The following is an 18472-nucleotide window of genomic DNA, read 5'->3' on the forward strand; positions in this document are numbered from 1 at the left end:
CATGTCTTACATTCATGTGTAAATTGTCGTGCATACAGCTGTGGTTTCAGACAAAAATAACACTCTGCACCAACATTATCTCCAAAATTTAACTCCCCCAACATGCCTTGGTTAAAATTGCAAATGAGCTGCATAAGGGGATCTGAGAAAAAGGCTCTGTTTACATCATTTAATGTGAGATCCACATTGTGGTGTCAGTGGAGCTGGAATGGAACTCACACAGATGTGGTGCTACAAACTTCTCTGAGCGGCGCCTCCACGTTCAACCACAGACAACACCAGGCCTCAGTAAGATGAAATGTGGTGTCTACTGAGAAGAGACATTTCATTTCAAATGCCTGATTCATTACTGAGAAGACTGAGATGAATTTTTAACACTTCAGCTAATGCTGACTTATGGGGAAAAAAGCCCCACTCAGATGGAAATGATCACAGGAGCTTCCATATGGAGCCAGGCTGGGAGAGCTGGGGCTGCTCACCTGGAGAGGAGAAGCTCCAGGGAGACCTGAGACCCCCTTCCAGTGCCTAAAAGGGCTCCAGGAGAGCTGGAGAGGAACCTGGGACAAGGACTGGAGTGACAGGACAAGGGGAAAGAGGGCAGGCTTAGATTAGTTATTAAGTAAAGATAGTAAAGAATTTCTTTAGTGTGAGCATGGTGAGGCCTTGCCACTGTTGGCCCAGAGAAGCTGTGGCTGCCCCATCCTTCCCAGCAAGGTACAAGCTTTCCAAATGGAAAAATAACTGCAAGTATTTTTCCATACTTAGAAAATCTAGCCTGAAAATTTTTGTTCAGAATTTTAAATTAAAGAAATATTTTTAGGAAAAACATTCACCCCATTCCCCTCACACAGCAGAGGTTTAGAGAAGACACCGTAAAAGCCTGACCTGAGGTCTGGAGCTCCAACATGAAACCCTTCAACAGTTGTGTGAAATTTGGGATAGAAGCACTATTTCTCAAAGAAACATTTCACATGGTGAGGAACATGGTCAGAAACAATGCAGAGTTTTGCAAATCTGTACAGAGCAAAAGTGGAATAAATAAATGGTGACAATAAAGCCCTATATTAACCTCTCCTTGATTTAAAACTGATCCGCCACTATCATTTCAAGACAAGTCTCAACAGAAAGAGACAATCACCATAGCTGAAAAGGCCTTTGTGCTCCCTTAATAGCTGCAATGAAAATCACTTTTAGGAACCACAGCTTTATCACCTGGATGCTTTCTGGAAGTGTATTTGTCATTTAGGGTGACTACCTGACAGGTTATTTGCACTGCAGTGAAAAGCAAAGTGATTTTTATTTTTCTGACACTCACCAACTACTGAATGATGTCATAGGAATATTGCATGTAAATTCATCTTGGCATACAAAGACATTTAGCAGAATTGGAAGGTTTATTCTTATAAGAGCCCTCTACCAGACTCCTCTCCAGGCACTGTGGTAGCCCCTTGCTCTGTGAGATGCTCAGTCATAAATAAGAAAGAAAATAAAACCAGTAAATGATACTTAAAATAGTATTAGAGATAGAGTGGAATGAGATTCTTGTCAAGTGGGGGGGAAAAAAAATCAATATTATTTAACACATTTCTAGATTGCCAACCACCACAGCACATAGGAGTTTACAACAATAAAAATACATTTCAATACAGTACCAACAGCGAGCAGCAACAGAATCGATCAAAAGCTAAGTGAAATGCATGAGGCTTTGGTTCCAGCTGAGAAAGCTCTCCTGTCCTCCCAGAGCAGCCTGCAAAAAGGAGAGTGGGCTCTGGCTAGAAATTCTCATGGTTACAGCAAAACTAAGGAAAGCCAGCCTACAGCCAAGGTTTAGTGTAGAGAAAAAAATGTTATTAAGTGGAAGGTAAAATAACTGAATGCACAGTATTTCAAAGTGACTCAAAGGTAACAAGAGATAGAAATGCACCCCCAATATTATTTTTCCAAAAATAATTCTGAATTGATTGCAAGACTCCACATTTAGAGCTAGAAATACATATACTAGTCAGGGACATTCACAAGAGATTTTTTTTTTTTTCCAGGAAGAAAAACCTAAAGCATTCAATGAAAAAGCCTATTGACATCAAAGATCTTAGTATACCACTTTACTCTGTCTAAGGACTCACTTACAGCAATGAGCATTTCCTAGATTTACAACTGAATTTTAAGTGAAAAATTACTTTCTTCCAAGTGTTCATTCATTAGTAAATGAGAAATAAGAAAAAATGTCATTGAATGCCTTCTCATACAGTGCTTTATCTAAGTGGGAAATCACTTCTGTTTTCAGGGCAAATATAGCATTTTACACATACCCTTAGTATCCCCCACACAAAATACATGTCCATATTGCTGTGGCTCTTAGCAGCTCTGAGCATATGAGGAAAAGGGGGAGGCAGCCTCAACCTTCTGATTTAGATAAGGGCTGATGAAGTTTTCCCAGATATCTCTGCTAGAAATGATGTTCAGACAAATTCTGAGGTAATTTTCCACATACTGAGAGGCAAGTCTGAGCTACTGAGTCAATTTGGGTGTCCAGAAATTCAACCCCCAGTGCACGTGCACATCAACTCCACGAGCAGCAATTCCACATAACCCAGCAAACAACATCCAAAAGTGTGTGCTGCCATTTCCATGAGCCCAGAGACCTAAGAGGGAACATGCAAATGCTACTAATGCACAATGAAACTTCTCTCCCAAAAAATCCTCTAGAGGAACGTGCAGACGTGCTCCTGATATACATTGCAGCTGTTCCCCACCTACTGTGCCCAGAGGCTCTGCTGCTCTCCCCTCTGGCTCTTGAGGGTTGCAGGACAAACAGATCTCCACATGGTGCAGAGAAATAATCAGGAGTGCCCCAGCATCACCCCAGGACAGCCAAGGCAAAGCACAAGACTGGTACCACCAGGAAGAGTAAGGACAGAGGCAGGGGAGAAGGCTTTTAGCTTGGGGAATCTGCAGCTGGAGGTTCACAAACCAGAAAACTGAAACCCAGGCAAAAATGGCCTCTATCCCATTTTACCCAGTCACAGAAATGTTTTAATCAAAGTTAAGCTCCTCAGCCCAGTGTCTGATTCACTGGATGAAAGGAGGTGCTCTCAAGTTAAACAAAAAATGATGAATTTTAGTATTAGGCCTGGCAGTGTGACACCACCCAGGGCAGTGACATCTTCTTAAAACCCAAAACCTGGCTTTGCAATATGCAGAAGCAGAACATCTCACACTCCAGACCTCCAGCTGGCCTCATGCCTTTTCCAGTTAGGCAGTCTTTATTAATATTATTAATACAAAGAAACATATGAGCCAAATGCTTTTATTGCTTTCCTAATCACCTTTATTGATATTTGCATGGAACCTGACTATTCTCTCAGTCCATCTGTTCCTGCTGCTCATTTATAATGTGAACTCTTAATTCTGCCTTGTTAGAACTGGCTCATATGGAGGTAATTATGTCAGCAAAAACAAAGGATTGTGATTTCTAGAGGAGAATGGGAAGCAGAAGCTACTAGGCTTGCTATTAATGGCATTTCTAACAATCCTTAAATAGAACTGCTTGTACATACAGACCTTTTCAGGATGTATTGACTGTATTAAAAAGTCAAATAAATGTTAAACTAAAAAGCCAATCATTTTTAAAAAGAGTAAAAATATTATCTCTTTTAACCTTTCTTGAATGCAGCCAGAGCAATAAGCAATAAGATTAGTGGTGTTTAGAAGACACCAAGCTAGTATCACTACCTATGAAATGTTTAATTACACTAGCCAAGAAAGAATAATTTTTGACAGGATAAATTATATCTCCTCTATACCACCATGGGAGCAGCCCACTAAAACATTTGTAATGTAGACTATTGATCATGTGCTTCATTGTGCCACAGTAAATCTGAGATTCAAGCCTGCTTCACACATCCTAATCCATATGTCCAATTTTATTTTTGAAATAAATATATATGAGAAGGACCTGAAAATTCCCTGAGCTCACATTAGGCCTATTCAAGAATCTATTTAATTAATTGTAGTTCATTTTTCACTGGGAAAGTAAAATGGTATGTGTAAGACATTCACTACTTCATTAGCAACTTTCACATATTTCTAGTTTGAAACTCATTTCAATTTGCCAAGATAAATGCCTTGATTTTTCCTCTCTGCTTAGTAACAGCATGCAGGGTAATAGAAGCTGGGAAAGGCAGCATTTTTCTTTGAGCAAATTCCACTCAGCAGGATCCAAAACCTTAACTGGAGAAAATCACCATAATTTGTTGAACATTAAACACTCAAGAAACACTGAGCCCCACCTTTATGAGAAGTTCTGAAAAAAAACCCAAAAACCCGAACAAAGGAAACCTGTGCTTTTTTTATTAGTGTGTTAGCCTGCAGAAGTTAAATTTGATTAGGGTAGTCAATAATGCTTGGAAATGGTGATACACAACCCCAAAGAGCTCTTTCCTAGAAAACTGAGCTGCAATGAATGAACCAGGCACAGCCGCAATGCAGAGCTCTCCCAACAGCCAGAGCTGAGAACTTCCCTACCAATCCTCTAAACAGCAGCTGTGGTTTCTTTTTCTAATTACAATTCACTCCCATCTCCCCCCCCCAGCCCAAACTAATTTTAACCTAGCTTCTTGTTAATTAACTACGTTAATTGCTAATGCTTCTTGGCAAATTTAGCAGGTTTCTGCAAGCACTGGCTCTAATATCTGTGTCTAAATGCACAGTCATCCTGATAAAATTCATAAAAATCCCTCCCTCCAGCCTCTACATACTTCTAATTTAAAAATCTATCTTCTCTTTACCTGAAATCTGGCTGTGAAGACCCAGAAAATTTGGAGAAAATCACTGCTGAATACACTATAAGCCAGAAATTAATTGAGCACACCTCATGCTATAAACCTCTGTTCTTCAGGATATTTTCTCCTCGGGGTCTCTGGATACGCCGTAGCTACTAATTTCTGAATTTATTAGGGGAAGAAAAATAACATGCAAGTGCAAACTAATTTTATCCAGCCCTGAAAATACATTATTAAGTACTGAATCTTCTCTGAGATTTGGAATTTAATGAATTAAGGAGTCCAAGTCACCTGTAATGGCATGGAGCTGAATTTAGCCACAACCATTATTGACTCAATGGAAGCCACTGGGATTTAGCTTCATTGAAAGCTGTTTGTTTATTTATTTAGGCTTTCAATTATTTATTTACCCAGGCTCCAAGCAAACTATAGATTTCAAAATGCTGTCTTTTATGATTTTAAATTAGTTTTTAAACACTTATCTGTGCATTACAGCAATGCAACCAAAGGATGTCATCACAATAATGTTTTAGCAGGATTTTAGGGAAGGGAATTTTGCACCATCTCCCCTTTGATTAGCCTGGATCTCCCACCCCAGGAACTCAACACCTTGCACTGAGAAAGTGCTGTGGATACCCTTTATAAACAATTGCTTATTGAAAATAGCTGCAGAATGTTACTGCACAACTCAATATTCAGGTTTTGTGCTTTGAACGAAGATAAAGAAAATAAAATCAGTAGACAGTAACATCCTCTTCACTCTTGTCTTGCCTTCCTTGTTCACTTTGCACAAATCTCGAGCAGGACAACAGGCTTTTAGGATATTACTTTCTGAAGAAGCACATGCTCTCCTGCCATACTGTTCACTGCGGGGAGGATACTGCAGTACCTAGAAACAAGTGACCTCCCCCAGAAGTGTGGAAATCACTCCAAGCTGTGACTCCAATTTGTGCTAATAGGTATATCCAGGGGAAGCCATTCCACCTTGCTGCTCTTCTCAGTACAGAACCACTTCCAGCTTTTTCTGCAATGAGGTTTGTTAACCACAGCCCTGCAGCAAGACTGGTGAGAAGGGAAAAAATAAGAAAAAAAAAATACTTGAAAGCATTTGAAAGCAATTTTAGAATGAATTCTGTAGCCATGTAATAGCACTGGGCCCTGGGAAGCAGGAGCTGCCAGCTCAACTAACAGGTAACTGAGTAAACAGGAGAGTGGAACTGCTGGAAAATAACTGCTAATAGGACTGGGAAGAAAAGTGACAACTTCATCTGCACCAGGACTCATCCACAGCAACAGGTTCTTGCAGCAGAACCAGCAGTTCACAAGTCTTAGTCCATAGGGTAATGAAAAGCTCTAAAAGGTATAAAATTTTCACTCACTCATTACAAAGTGACAACCATTACAGTGTCAGAAAGGTGTCATCACTAATTTGTCTCTGCACCTCTTTGATAAAATATCTTGTGATTTTAATGTATGTCTAACAGAAACACAGCATGTTTGCCCTCTTTATTCGATCTTTAAAACCAGTTTTCATGATTTTGTGTACTGTTTAAGCTTTTCCTAGTGGAGTTCAGAAATACTACTGAAGCTTTTCCCCCTCAAATCCAGCACAAAAACCCTTCTTTCAGAAGCTCTTCAGAGCTGAGAGACCACAACTACCAGAAGAGAAAGGACTGAACTAGCATTAATACCAGGAGTAATTGGGGAATAAAACCCACCCTAATTCAAGACTGTCTTCTGAAAAATCTTCTTCACAGCTCATCAGTCCAGAACCCTGCCAAGCTTCTTCATTCTCTCAGATCTTAATCTCCAGCATTGGGAAGAATAGCCAAATATATCAGCAAACCAAAATTAAGTGTGAGTTAATGTAGCAAGTAGACACAAGCAGCTCACAGAATGCATCCTCACCACAAACATGAACAGCAGCAGTTGGGATTTGCCAGAATTGTCACAGCATGTGACTCCTTCCAGATTCCCTGAACAATTTTAATGCAAAACCACAGAAAATTCCATGCCATTTCACAGTATAGGAGAGCTCTCAAGCTTTAGGTACAATAATAAATTCATAAACTTCAATAGATGTTTTTCCACAGTGGAGTTTCCTCTGTAACCAAAACTCTAATAAATGTACCAGTCTTCAAAGCCCAAGTGGATTTTGGTCTAATTACCATTTATACTGAACTAGTTTTTTTTCATAAAATATTTCATAAAAATATTTCATAAAATATTTTAGCTACTTACAAGAAGACATAAATTCAACCCTAACACTAATAAGCAGAGTCTCCAAGGGTTCCACTTACACCTGCACAAAAAGTACCAAATTAAAGAAAAGTCATTGTATTCAGCTAAACTTCACATCTTGTGTGAGATTCCTTGAATTTAACTACACATGGTTAAGTATCTACCATATAATAAAATAGCTTATAAATAATGTGCAGATTTACTGCTAGCCTGCCCCATATCTAGTTGCAGGAATACCTTAATTTATTGCAGAATCATAGAATTATTTGGGTTGGAAGGCACCTTCAAGATCATCTCATTCCAACCACTGCCATCATTTCTGCAGGAATTTTGCTCAGATTGACAGAATTTGGTTTTCTCTTAAAAAAAAAAAAAGGCAGAATAACCACAAAAAAACCCACAAAAAAACCCCTGCAATCTAAATATATCAATGCATCTGGTAAACAGCTCACATGATGACCATTAAAATCTATCACTCGAATACTACTGAAAACTATTGCAATATAAACTTTTGATACATTATCCTGTCTAGAGTTTTATTCCACCACGGCAGCATACACTATCATACAATTTAAGAAAATACAGCAAAGGATATTAAATACAGCAGCATTGATCAGACAGTTCTGCCTTAGAAAAAAAGGACCATAAAACTGAAATATGCAAACATTACTTCATTGTGATGGCCAGCCTAGGGCCATAGAGCAAACCAACAAAGGGAAATTGTACTTATGTGACTCTAAATATGGGGATCATCAGATGATCAATAGTTACTTGCTTGCTATTTTTCTGTCTAAAGAATCATAACACAGTAATGGCTGCAGAAAAAAAAAATCATTGCACAGCTTCATAAATTTTCCTAAAAAAAAAAAAAAAAGAGGCACTTTTCATTTATGAGCAATGCCTCAAGGCTGATGGTGATTCATCCTTAAATGTCCATCTAATCCTAAAAGAGGGGCTGATTCTCTCTCAGCCAAGGCAGTCATGAGCCTCCCTCCAAACCAAAGAAGGTGAAGGGAGGTCCCTTCAGCACCTGCTCAAGCCCTTGCCCAGCTGTAACTTGGTGATACTGAGAGCCACGTGCAGAAGACCAAAGACCACCAAATTCCTTACATGCAGTTCACTGGAAAGCTTCAAAAAGAGACATGTTTGAATATTGCAGGAAAAAATCCATAGCTTTCTAAAATTATAGCTTGCTTATCAGTTCTCCACAGCAGGGAAACACTCAGGGGACCTGTGGATTTGAAAAGATTAACACATGATCTGGAAAATTATTGACTAGCATAGTTATGGAGTTTGCTGACAACAGAAAATCATTTGGAATAATCAAAATCAAAAGTTTGCTGCAGCCTTGCACAAGACACACAAGTGATGGGGAGATAAAATGGGAGCCCCAACTGCACTGCTGGGGGGGGGGAGATAAAGGATATGAGAATGAACTTAAGCCCAAGAAGAAGGGAGGGATGGGGGAAGGTGTTTCAAGATTTATTGTTTATTTCTCATTATCCTACTCTGATTTCATTGGTAATAAATTACATTTTTCCCCCAGTCATACCCATGACAGTACCTGGTGAGTGATCACTCCCTGCCCTTTTCTCACCTCATGAGCCTTTCATTACATTTTCTCTCCCAGCTCAGGAGAGCAGTGACAAAGTGGCTTTGTGGGCACCTGATGTCCAGCCAAGGTCAATCCCCCTGGATAAAGCACCTGAGGGATGGGGTGATGAAAGAGCAGCTGGAATGCACAGGGAAGCAGACAGCTCTGGAGTGTAAGGGAAGCACTGACAGCTTCTTACTCATCACCACTCTGAAGCAATCTCAGCTACGTGGCCAACAGCTCTGTAAGATCCACAGCACACAACACAAAACAATTACTATTGTGAGACAATAATACACAGTGGGAAAAGGGAAAAAAAAAACAACAAAAAAACTCCAAAAAGTGTGACCAAAAAAAAAAAAATAGAAAACCAAATAAACCCCTCCAAAAACCTACAGCACTTTCAACATGAGAAAAAAGCCAAGCATTTTCATTATATAGCTGGTAAAACAGGAACTGATACAGATGTATAAAATCAGGAATTATAAAATAAAGATGACAAGGGACTAATTCTTCCACAGTTCCACATGACACAACTGGGACACAAATACAGTTATCAAGTGACAAATGTATAGCAAACCCTCGAAAATACATTTCAGACAGCACAGATGAGCTGTGGGACTTTACCACCACCAAATGCTATAGGGGCCATGAGTCCAGAAGCCCACAGAGACATCAATCTCACTTCTGGAGCATCACACCATTAGCAGCTATTAATTCACTGTAGCTGCAGATGAGAAAGTCCTGAATGTGTTGTTCCCAGAAGCTGGGAATGTAAATCCTGGCCATGTATTTATGGGAAAGGATCATGTGCCATTGTCCCTGCTCCTTACACTCCCTTCTGAGCCACCAGCTGGGATTGGAAGACAACTTGTGCCATCAGAAGAAATAAATCTGTGTCCTCCCCATGCAGGGCTGCTCCTGTGGGCAGGTGAACAAAAACCTGCTGAAAGGCCCAGAAGGGGAACTGGGGTGTCCCAAGGGGAACTGGAGTGTCCCAAGGGGAACACAACCTAACTGGGAAGTTGAAAGGACACATTTCACAAGCCCATCCTCCTCCTCCTCCCTGCTCCTGTCTGCAAAGCAGAGTCTGGTTTTGATGTACTGAGTAGTTACCTCACTGTTCCTCCCAGTTTAAGTGCTCCAGTGCTGTGGGATCCTTTCTTTTCCTATTCAATGTACTGAGCCTCTAATATCACAGATCTATCTTCCTGCTCCTGGGGAACTTCAGGCAGGCACTTCTTCCCCAAGAGAATATTTAAGGGCAGAAATGTGGTTTATGATACCAAATTGTCTAATGTTTACAATCTGTTTCTGTGTGAAGGTGATCATTTTTCCAAGCAATATTAAAGGAGAAATACAACAGATAGCAAGGGCTGGATAAATAGTCTCCTCTCCCAATTTAAAATCTATAGTATTTTACACAAAAGTAATTTTAACTGAAAGGAAAATCTAAGTGGTCATTCATCACTGGGCAGAAATGCTGTTATGAGTCTCCAAGTCTAAGGGCTGAAGCTGTGAGAGGCTGAGATCACTGTTCCCAACAAGTAAAAAATGCTTTTTTGAAGTACTGATATAAAATTCTGCTGCTTGGTACTTCCATTACGACAACTTCCAAGAAAATTTTAAACCTGTGATACATATTTAATAACATGGATACCTAACACATCATTAACTTCTGCTGACACTTTATCTTTTCCCCTCTTTTCCTTTAATAATATTTAAATTACAGAGGATGATTTTAAAGTATCACTTCCCAGATCTTTGAGTACTACTGCTAATGTCTAATAGGTTTGCCAGCACTATTCTAATGAGATTTTGGGGATGATTCCTACTGTTGCAGTTGAGTTTAGACATTTGAACAATCTGTAGGTAATTTGCAGGCAACTACTTCAGAAAGATGACAATTAAAAGACAGTTACTTGGAGAACGCTCAAATTCCCTTTTTTTTTTTCTTCTCTTTGTAATCAATATGCAAATTCAGGCATTTAAAACCAGATGAGAATTAGAGAAAAAATGGTACATGTATAAATAAAGCAGGCATTGTGATTACACTCCCCTTTTAGTAAATGCCTTTAAAATAATAAAATGCCTATAAAATGCACTGTTGTAGTTTGTCTACAGTTTGTCAGCATCATAATGGAAATAAATCTTCTGAGGGGGATCTGAATTTTACAAGGAGAGTAGGCACGGGCCTGGTTAGAGATGAAATCAAGACAAGGGCAGATGGTTAGGCATGGAAAAAAGGCAAGAAGCTTGATGTAACAGAAGTGATGGACACTGCCTAAAAACCTAGAAACAAAGGGACTATGAAAAAAATCAACGTATATGTCGAATAGTCTGTTCCAAACAAGATGAGAAAAAAATTTTGAAAGCCAAGAGAATATAATTTATATGGCAGTAAAATGAAAATGAGGAACATCAGAGGTAGACCTAAAGCCTCCATCTGATGATTCAAGCTGACATTGTGTTTGTGTGTTCAAGACCACTACAAAAGAATTCCACTAAGTGTTTAAGAGATGGATTAGAAATATTTCCATCTAGTAACACAGAAAACTTATTTCTAATCACATAAATCACTCCATTGTTCAACACATTCAGTACCAGTTTATTTTTATAATAAGGCTGAGCATCTTATAACATGGATAAGAAAAAAGATATTTTTGAAGCATATATTATCAATTACTAAAATAATTCTGAGTACAGCTTCCAACTTGAACAGTTACTTGTTTCAACACTCCTTATCATACAATTTCAGAATTCATTTTATCAGCAGTCTTCAATAAGAGAACATCAATCAAGCTGCAATTTTCACTGGAACTGGAATTCACTAAGAATTATGCACTAAAGGACTGGAGGAAGAGGCACTCCAGTGCACCAGACAAGGAAAAGGTATTGTCCCTCAGAAGACTTGAAAAGCACCTAAAGGTCTATAATAAAATTGATGACTTCAAGAGTTTTTATACTGCTAAAAGATTTTAAACCGCAAGTCTTAAAGTTTTATGCACACATTGAGTGGCAGGAGGTTAAATGCTCTTGTGACTCTCAAGGATTTATGGTCTCACAAATGCAAACAACCACTATGAAGAGACTGCTTGGAAGGACTGACACCAAACAACTACATCCCAATAAAAAGGGGAAGGTCTCTTACATTTGATCATCATAAGTAATGAGCTAAAATAAAAACAAAATCTAAATAAAACCAGGCTGTCATATCACTTCCAGGTGCAGTTTTATCTAAGTGTATATTCTGATCATAAGGACCAAGCCAGTTCTCAGTTACAAAGGCGAAGAAAAGCCTTGATGTAGAAGAAGAGATTAATTGATTGATTGATTGGAATTCATGCTATTCAAAAAGAGACATTTGTAAGTAATGTCCCTACTGCTTGGAAAATGTTGGAAAATGCAAATTCTTCATCTCAAAACAGCTGTAACGATGCACATTTAAAAAGTCAAATCTTCTCTCAAGAAAGAGTGCATAGAGACATTTTAAACATTCACAGAGAGAGCAGAGCTTTCCACACCAACCGAACAGTGCCTGTTAATGAAGAAATCCTAAAAATCGCAAACATTATTTTAAAAGGAGTGTAGTTTTCAGAATAATCAAGTTATAGCTTGAAGTTGCTTTAAATCAATATTTATGTGTCATTCTGGAATTTCATAAACCATAATTTCATAGAAAATGGTGTAAGAGTGTAATAATCTTAAATTTTACTTAAATTTAATATATATTAAAACTAAATATTATATATTAATACTAAATCCAGGAAACTTTCATGACATGACCTGATGGGCAGGCCATCTTAACATACAACATTAGAGGTTAAATCCTTGTTGTCACTCACCCAAAAAGAAAATTCTTAAGAACTGAAGTAAAACCAGGATTTATCTCTGAGAACTTAAAACCACACCCATGGGATTGATGATATGTTCCAGTCAGGGAAAAATTGAGCACCTGTAGAAGCACCTAGAAATACACTGTCCAAAATTCAAATGGAAATTAAAATTGCTTCAGGAAAAGAATTCCTGGGTTTTATTCATAAAGAGGAGGGAGGACGAAAAGCTCAGCAGCATCAGTTGCTGTATTTTGCAAAGATAAAAAGAAGCAGCAGGGTAAAGTTCCTCTTCACCACAGCTACAGTTGAGTGTCTCCCAGGAGTACAAATATTCAGTAATTAAGATGGTCTAATCAGCTCCCAGGACCCACCTCACCATTTCATTTTCTTCAGTCTGCCAATAAAGATGCCAATTACAGCTAAATATAACAGAACAAGATATGCTCTTGTGAAGTACAAAGAAAGATCACATCTCATTTCAAATTGGTCATCAAATAGCTAATAAATTCTAATGGGCTTTCATTGCTTTGATTTTGAATACAAGAGAGTAAACTGCAGAAAAAAGCTTTCAGAGCAGTTGTACCACAACTCAGCCAACTCTGCAAGGTCTGGGAATTTGATAAATACATTATTTTTTCATGGAATCAGAGAATCATGAAGGTTGGAAAAGACCCCTAAGATCAACTATTAACATAACACTGCCAGGTTCACCAATAAACCATGTCCTAAACCATATCCCAAACCATGTCCTAAACACCATAATGCGATTTACATTTCAAAAAAATGCATATTTTGAATTTCCTAACTTTCCCCAAAATAGCAATAGTAGAGTTTATAACCCACGCCATCCAAAATGAAACTGTGAAAATTGAAGAAAAATGCACAGCATTTTTTTCTCCTTCAATCATCATGGTCTGTTCTGAAACAAAATTTAACAAATAAATAACACCCCACACGCATTTTACCTGCTCTACTTATTGCCAAAAGTAATCCATCTTTATACACTGAGCAATTAAATAGTGAATATAAAAGGTACTGACACTATTAGAGCTTCCTCCCCCTGGCTGAGTAGCAATGTGCAGAGCCTGCAATTTTATTTTTACAGAAGGAAGTCATATACCCCTTAAGGCTGCCACAGCACAGCTGCTAATCTTGAATACCTCTCTTACATCTGGATCAGTAAACTCCAAATGGGAATGAACAAACAAGGTAGGTGGTGGATTTTTAAAAGGCAAGTGAAACAAAAATAGAAGGATCTTTTTATAGTAAGAAAAGCCTGGGGGAGATCTCACCACCTCTTCTCTCTGCTGAAAAATGCTATTTGCTTTTTAATTAAAGCTTCTTCAGTCTCTTTTTGCAGCCCAATTTTCTCTGAGCGCCAGCACGTCTGAGGAGATGAAAAATGCACTGAGTAATGAATTTTAGATTTGAAGAAGTCAGCTCTAGAAATAAAAAAAGGCCTCCACACATAGCCAAGATTTGAAGGTGAAGTGATTTAATGGCTGACTTGACTTATTATAATTATCATTATTCATGTTGTGGTGCCACCCAGAGGCTTTGTGTTAGGTACCATACCAATAATACAATTTCAACAATAAATCTGTTTGCAGAACTGTGCAGGGCTTGAAGAGCTCAGGCAGACTTCAAGCAAGAGGAAGAGCAGAGACATGGCAAGAGGTGGGAAATGAAGCTCCAGCAGCTACCAGCACTGTATCCAGTATGGGTTAACGGGAAAGCAAACACTTCTAGGGAACATAAAATAACCTGGCACAGGTCACTGTTCCTGGGAGCAAGGGAGAGAGGACACCAAGAGTGACAAACATGGCAGCAGGACACCCATGGCAGAATGGGATCCACCCATCTCCTCCTCCTGTGTTGTGAACCTCAGCATTTCAACAGGTATGGCAGGAACAGCACAGGAAGAAGGAATGCAGCGTACACTGCAAGCTGAGGGGAGGTGGAAGGTCAAAAAGAGCAGTTAGGGCTAAGAGGGAATAAAAACAGAGGTGGCATCATGAAAGGCACTAGGAGCAAGGGAGGTGGCTGTGGAGCAAACGTGAAGGGTTGGTACTATGTGGATAATTTATAATGAGTCAAAACTAAACAACAATGCATAACAGTGTTGGTATAATGGAATGGAAAAGGCAATTTGATGCTTCAAGTGATTATCTTTAGGCTTTTTAATTTTAGGTTATTCTTTGCCCAGTGACAATGTTACGATCTCTTCATAGTGAATTTAGCAAAACTCTTTGTGGGCAGCTGCCCACCACCTTTCTTACACAAGAAAATCCACTCTTTACAAAATTCCCAAAATTAATAATTAAAAATAATTGTGTAGAAATTCTGATTAGACACACCCAAACAAGACCAGAGTTGTAGGATGGGGGAACAGCTTGAAAATGCATGTATAGAGAGGGATGAGTCAAGTTACTGTCAGTAAGAAGTGGTTTTTCTGATGTCTCAAGTTATCCAGTCGATATCATTCACTCTGCCAATCACAGAGCTCATGTAAACTTCTCACCAAAATTTAAAATGACATGAAATTCAACTCTGCTAAATTGATAGAAATCTGACCTAATTGCAACAACAAAAAATAAGCCAGTAACTTTCTACGATGCTGTGGCTATGCCCTGGGAGCTCTGCAAGGTTTACTTATATTTACTAATAATGCCCAGACTCTCTTCAAAGGACATTCACATCTATGATGATAACAACTATGAAGATGTTTTGACCTGTGTTCATAAGATCCAACTAAAGGAAACAATATTATCACTAAAATAATTCCAATTATTATACCCACAATCATGCTGTTCCACAAGTACCTTGGAACGTGGCTGTGGGACTGTAAAGCAAAATATTCTATATTTTCCATGAGAACCTAAACCCAGCAGCAGTTATATTAATGTACATTTTCTGCTTCACTTCCTTTGACTTTATTGCTGCTCATTATTCACAAGGTTTTTCCAGTCCATACTTGTGCAATCAGAAGGTTATCAAGCACCAAAAATCTTTAACCATTCAACCAGCCCATCCTCTGTGTTTATTAAAGACAGGTGTCCATTATTCTCACAGGCACTACTGGTTAAATAAAACATAAATGCAACCACTAATTCCCAGTCTGCCCTGTAAGGACACAGAGTCAGTTATTTCATCCTTGCAAATTAAAGACTGGAAACAGCATACCAAACAACTAAAAGCCTAACAAACAGGCTGCTTTCATTACACTTCATATCAGTAACAGTTGTCAAAATGAAAAGAACCAAATTCAAGCTTCATTTGCTTCCCACAAGCCATTAGGAAATGTGTAAGTTTCTGTTTTGATATGCAAAGGAAGCCTTTATAGTCTCATAAATGTAAAAATAAAAGAGCTAATTTATGCACTCATCAACAATGGAGGATATAGCTTGACAAGTTTATATGCCTGAACACACACCCACCAATTAAAATGGTGAGGATGGGTGATCACAGAGATTTCTGGCGTTCCACACAGGGCAGCCTCACAAGGCTGTCATGAAAATCAGATGGTCTTGCTCCTGGAGAAGACATCTGCTCCATCTCCTTTTCCCACATGAGTGTCTTGCTACACCTAATCATTTCTGAGGCATTTCTGTCTTGTTGGACCTCAGAGGCTTCCATGGTGAAGCCACCACAGCCTCTCAAGACAACCTCTTCCCATAACTGTGGGGTTTTTTTTTTCCAAATACACTACATAAAAATAGACTTTTCATAGAACTTTATTTCAAACTTTATTTCAAATTTATTTTAAAAAAACTTTTTTTTTAACCATAAAAACAAGAAATCTGTTATTTTTGTGTTTAGGTTAACCCCAGCCCTGCACAGCTGCTCACTCACTCCCCTCACTGGGATGTGGGGACCGCTGGAAGGGTAGAACTGAGAAAACTCATGGGTTGAGACAAAGACAGTTTAAGAGGGAAAGCTGTGAACACAAGCAAAGCAAACCAAGGAATTAATTCACCCCTCCCCATGGGCAGGCAGGTGTTCAGGAAAGCCAAGCTCCATCCAGAGCAGTGACTTGGGCAGACAAAAATCACCCCTTCCTCCTTCTTCCCCCCTTACTGCTGTGCACAACCTGACAGAGTTTATGGAATATCCCTTGAGCCAGCTGGGGACAGCTGTCCTGGCTGTCCCCTCCCAAATCTTGGTGCATCCCCAGTCTCCACTGGCAGGGCAGAGGGAGGAGCAGAAAAGGCCTTGATGCTCTGTAAGCAATATCTAAAACATCCTCATGTTATCAACACAGCTTTCATCACAAATATAAACCACTTTATAAGCCACTGTGAAGAAAATTAACTATCCCAAGATAACAAAATCAGTACAACCAGTAACATATTAGAGGGCTGTCATGTACCTCCTGGTCTTCTGTCAAGCCAAAAAAAGATTCTCTCGTTCTGCTCTCAGATCCCACTGTGCAAGTGTCTAATCAAAACCATGACTGTACTCTGAATTTTCTCTATACCCTGTTAGAAAGGCACACCAGAGAATCAACAAAGGCTTCTCTCTCCGAAACTCAGGAGCTTGTCCTTGTTCCTATAAAAATCCTTACATTTTTCTTCAAGTACATTTCTCTCCCAGCTTTCCTGTATATTTAATATCTTCTAGTCCACCAACAGGGTTGGTAATGAAAATACTCATCACAAAGTTTTGCTGAGCTCCATTTCACACATCCTGCCAGTCTCAATGAACCACTCGTGATTTTTCTACAGGTGGTTTTCCAAGGAATTCCACATTCCTGTACAGAAGAGTAATCCAAACTATGTGTCTTCAGCTTCAAGTGTTATGAGAAGGAATGTCAAAAACCTTACTAAGCTCCCCAAGATACACAACCTGGTTCTCTCTCCTTAGAGATTGTCACTTCCTCCTGCAAAACCAGATTTTTTTTTTTATCTTGATCATTTCCTGCTCATTAATTTTATTCTCTTGTTTGAGGGTATAAATGCCTTTGGTTGTTTTTTTCTACTCAAAAGGATAACAACAATTTTAGTCTGTATAACAATTCCAAATGATGAGGTGGACATACCAACACATCAGAACCTGTGTTACTGTCAGTTTGATGAGCAGCACACATACAAAATTCATCAGAAGTGCCAAAAATGAGCTCCAAGTAGAAAATTCAGCTGTTGGAAAGAGCAGAAACATGGCACACATCATATTCTTTACATCCCAGCCATTGCAAATAGGTTTTTGACCACTTTAAAGAGTGAGTGCAGTGCTCATTCTTGGTGCACTCCTGGGTTATACCTCCTTTTGCACAGAGCACTGTGGCTCTGCCACATGAGACTATTTCAGAAAGACTGTAATAAATGGCTTTGTGGGAACATTGACATTTTTGTGACTCAAGGATTCTTGTCTGGCAATGACTGCAGATTAAACTGGCTGAGTGTGCACTTAGCAGGCCACTTTTTCAATTATGTACCTTCACAAACCCTCAGGATGATACAGGTGTAATAAAGAATGAACACAATACACCAAACCTAAACAAAGTATTACTTAATAAGATACAGATTTATGTTCCTGAATGAACACTAGCAAAAACCAGCTGCCTTATCTGAAAACAAATGTGCACCAGGACAGCTGTAAAGTATTTCTGAAATATTATTTCTTTTTAATGCCATATTTTAATCAGATTCTTAGTAAGAAGTTCCAAGTGTCTTTAAGCTGGTTGTTTTGAAACAGAAAATCAAAGGGAATGAGAAGCAAGAGGAGCACAAAAAGACACAATCCAGCTCAAAAATTGGGATTTCCCAGGTGAGTGCAGCTCTACATTCACTGTAGAGAAAAATTAGCATGAGAATATTAAGGAGAAATGGGGAATGTTATTGCAGAACTATTTAAAAACCTGGTTGTACACCCATCATCTCTGTGAGCAGAGCTTTGAAGAAGTGCAGGCATTTTAGAAAGCTGAGAGATTTTAGAAAATGCAGACTCCTTTCTGATGGAAAAAAGAATTCCTTTCTGCAGAAATTCAGATGAAAGTGAGAAGAAAAGCATTTTTGTCCCGC

At 38.9% G+C, this 18472-nt stretch overlaps 1 protein-coding gene across 5 annotated transcripts in view; it reads right to left on the bottom strand.

The window, feature by feature from the left end:
* Window positions 1-18472, bottom strand: part of TRAPPC9 (trafficking protein particle complex subunit 9) — a 448113-nt gene that overhangs the window by 177195 nt on the left and 252446 nt on the right. The gene's annotated exons all lie outside the window — the stretch shown is intronic.

The sequence above is a fragment of the Passer domesticus genome, chromosome 1 (genome assembly GCF_036417665.1).
Source record: "Passer domesticus isolate bPasDom1 chromosome 1, bPasDom1.hap1, whole genome shotgun sequence".
In the NCBI taxonomy this organism is placed as follows: domain Eukaryota; kingdom Metazoa; phylum Chordata; class Aves; order Passeriformes; family Passeridae; genus Passer; species Passer domesticus.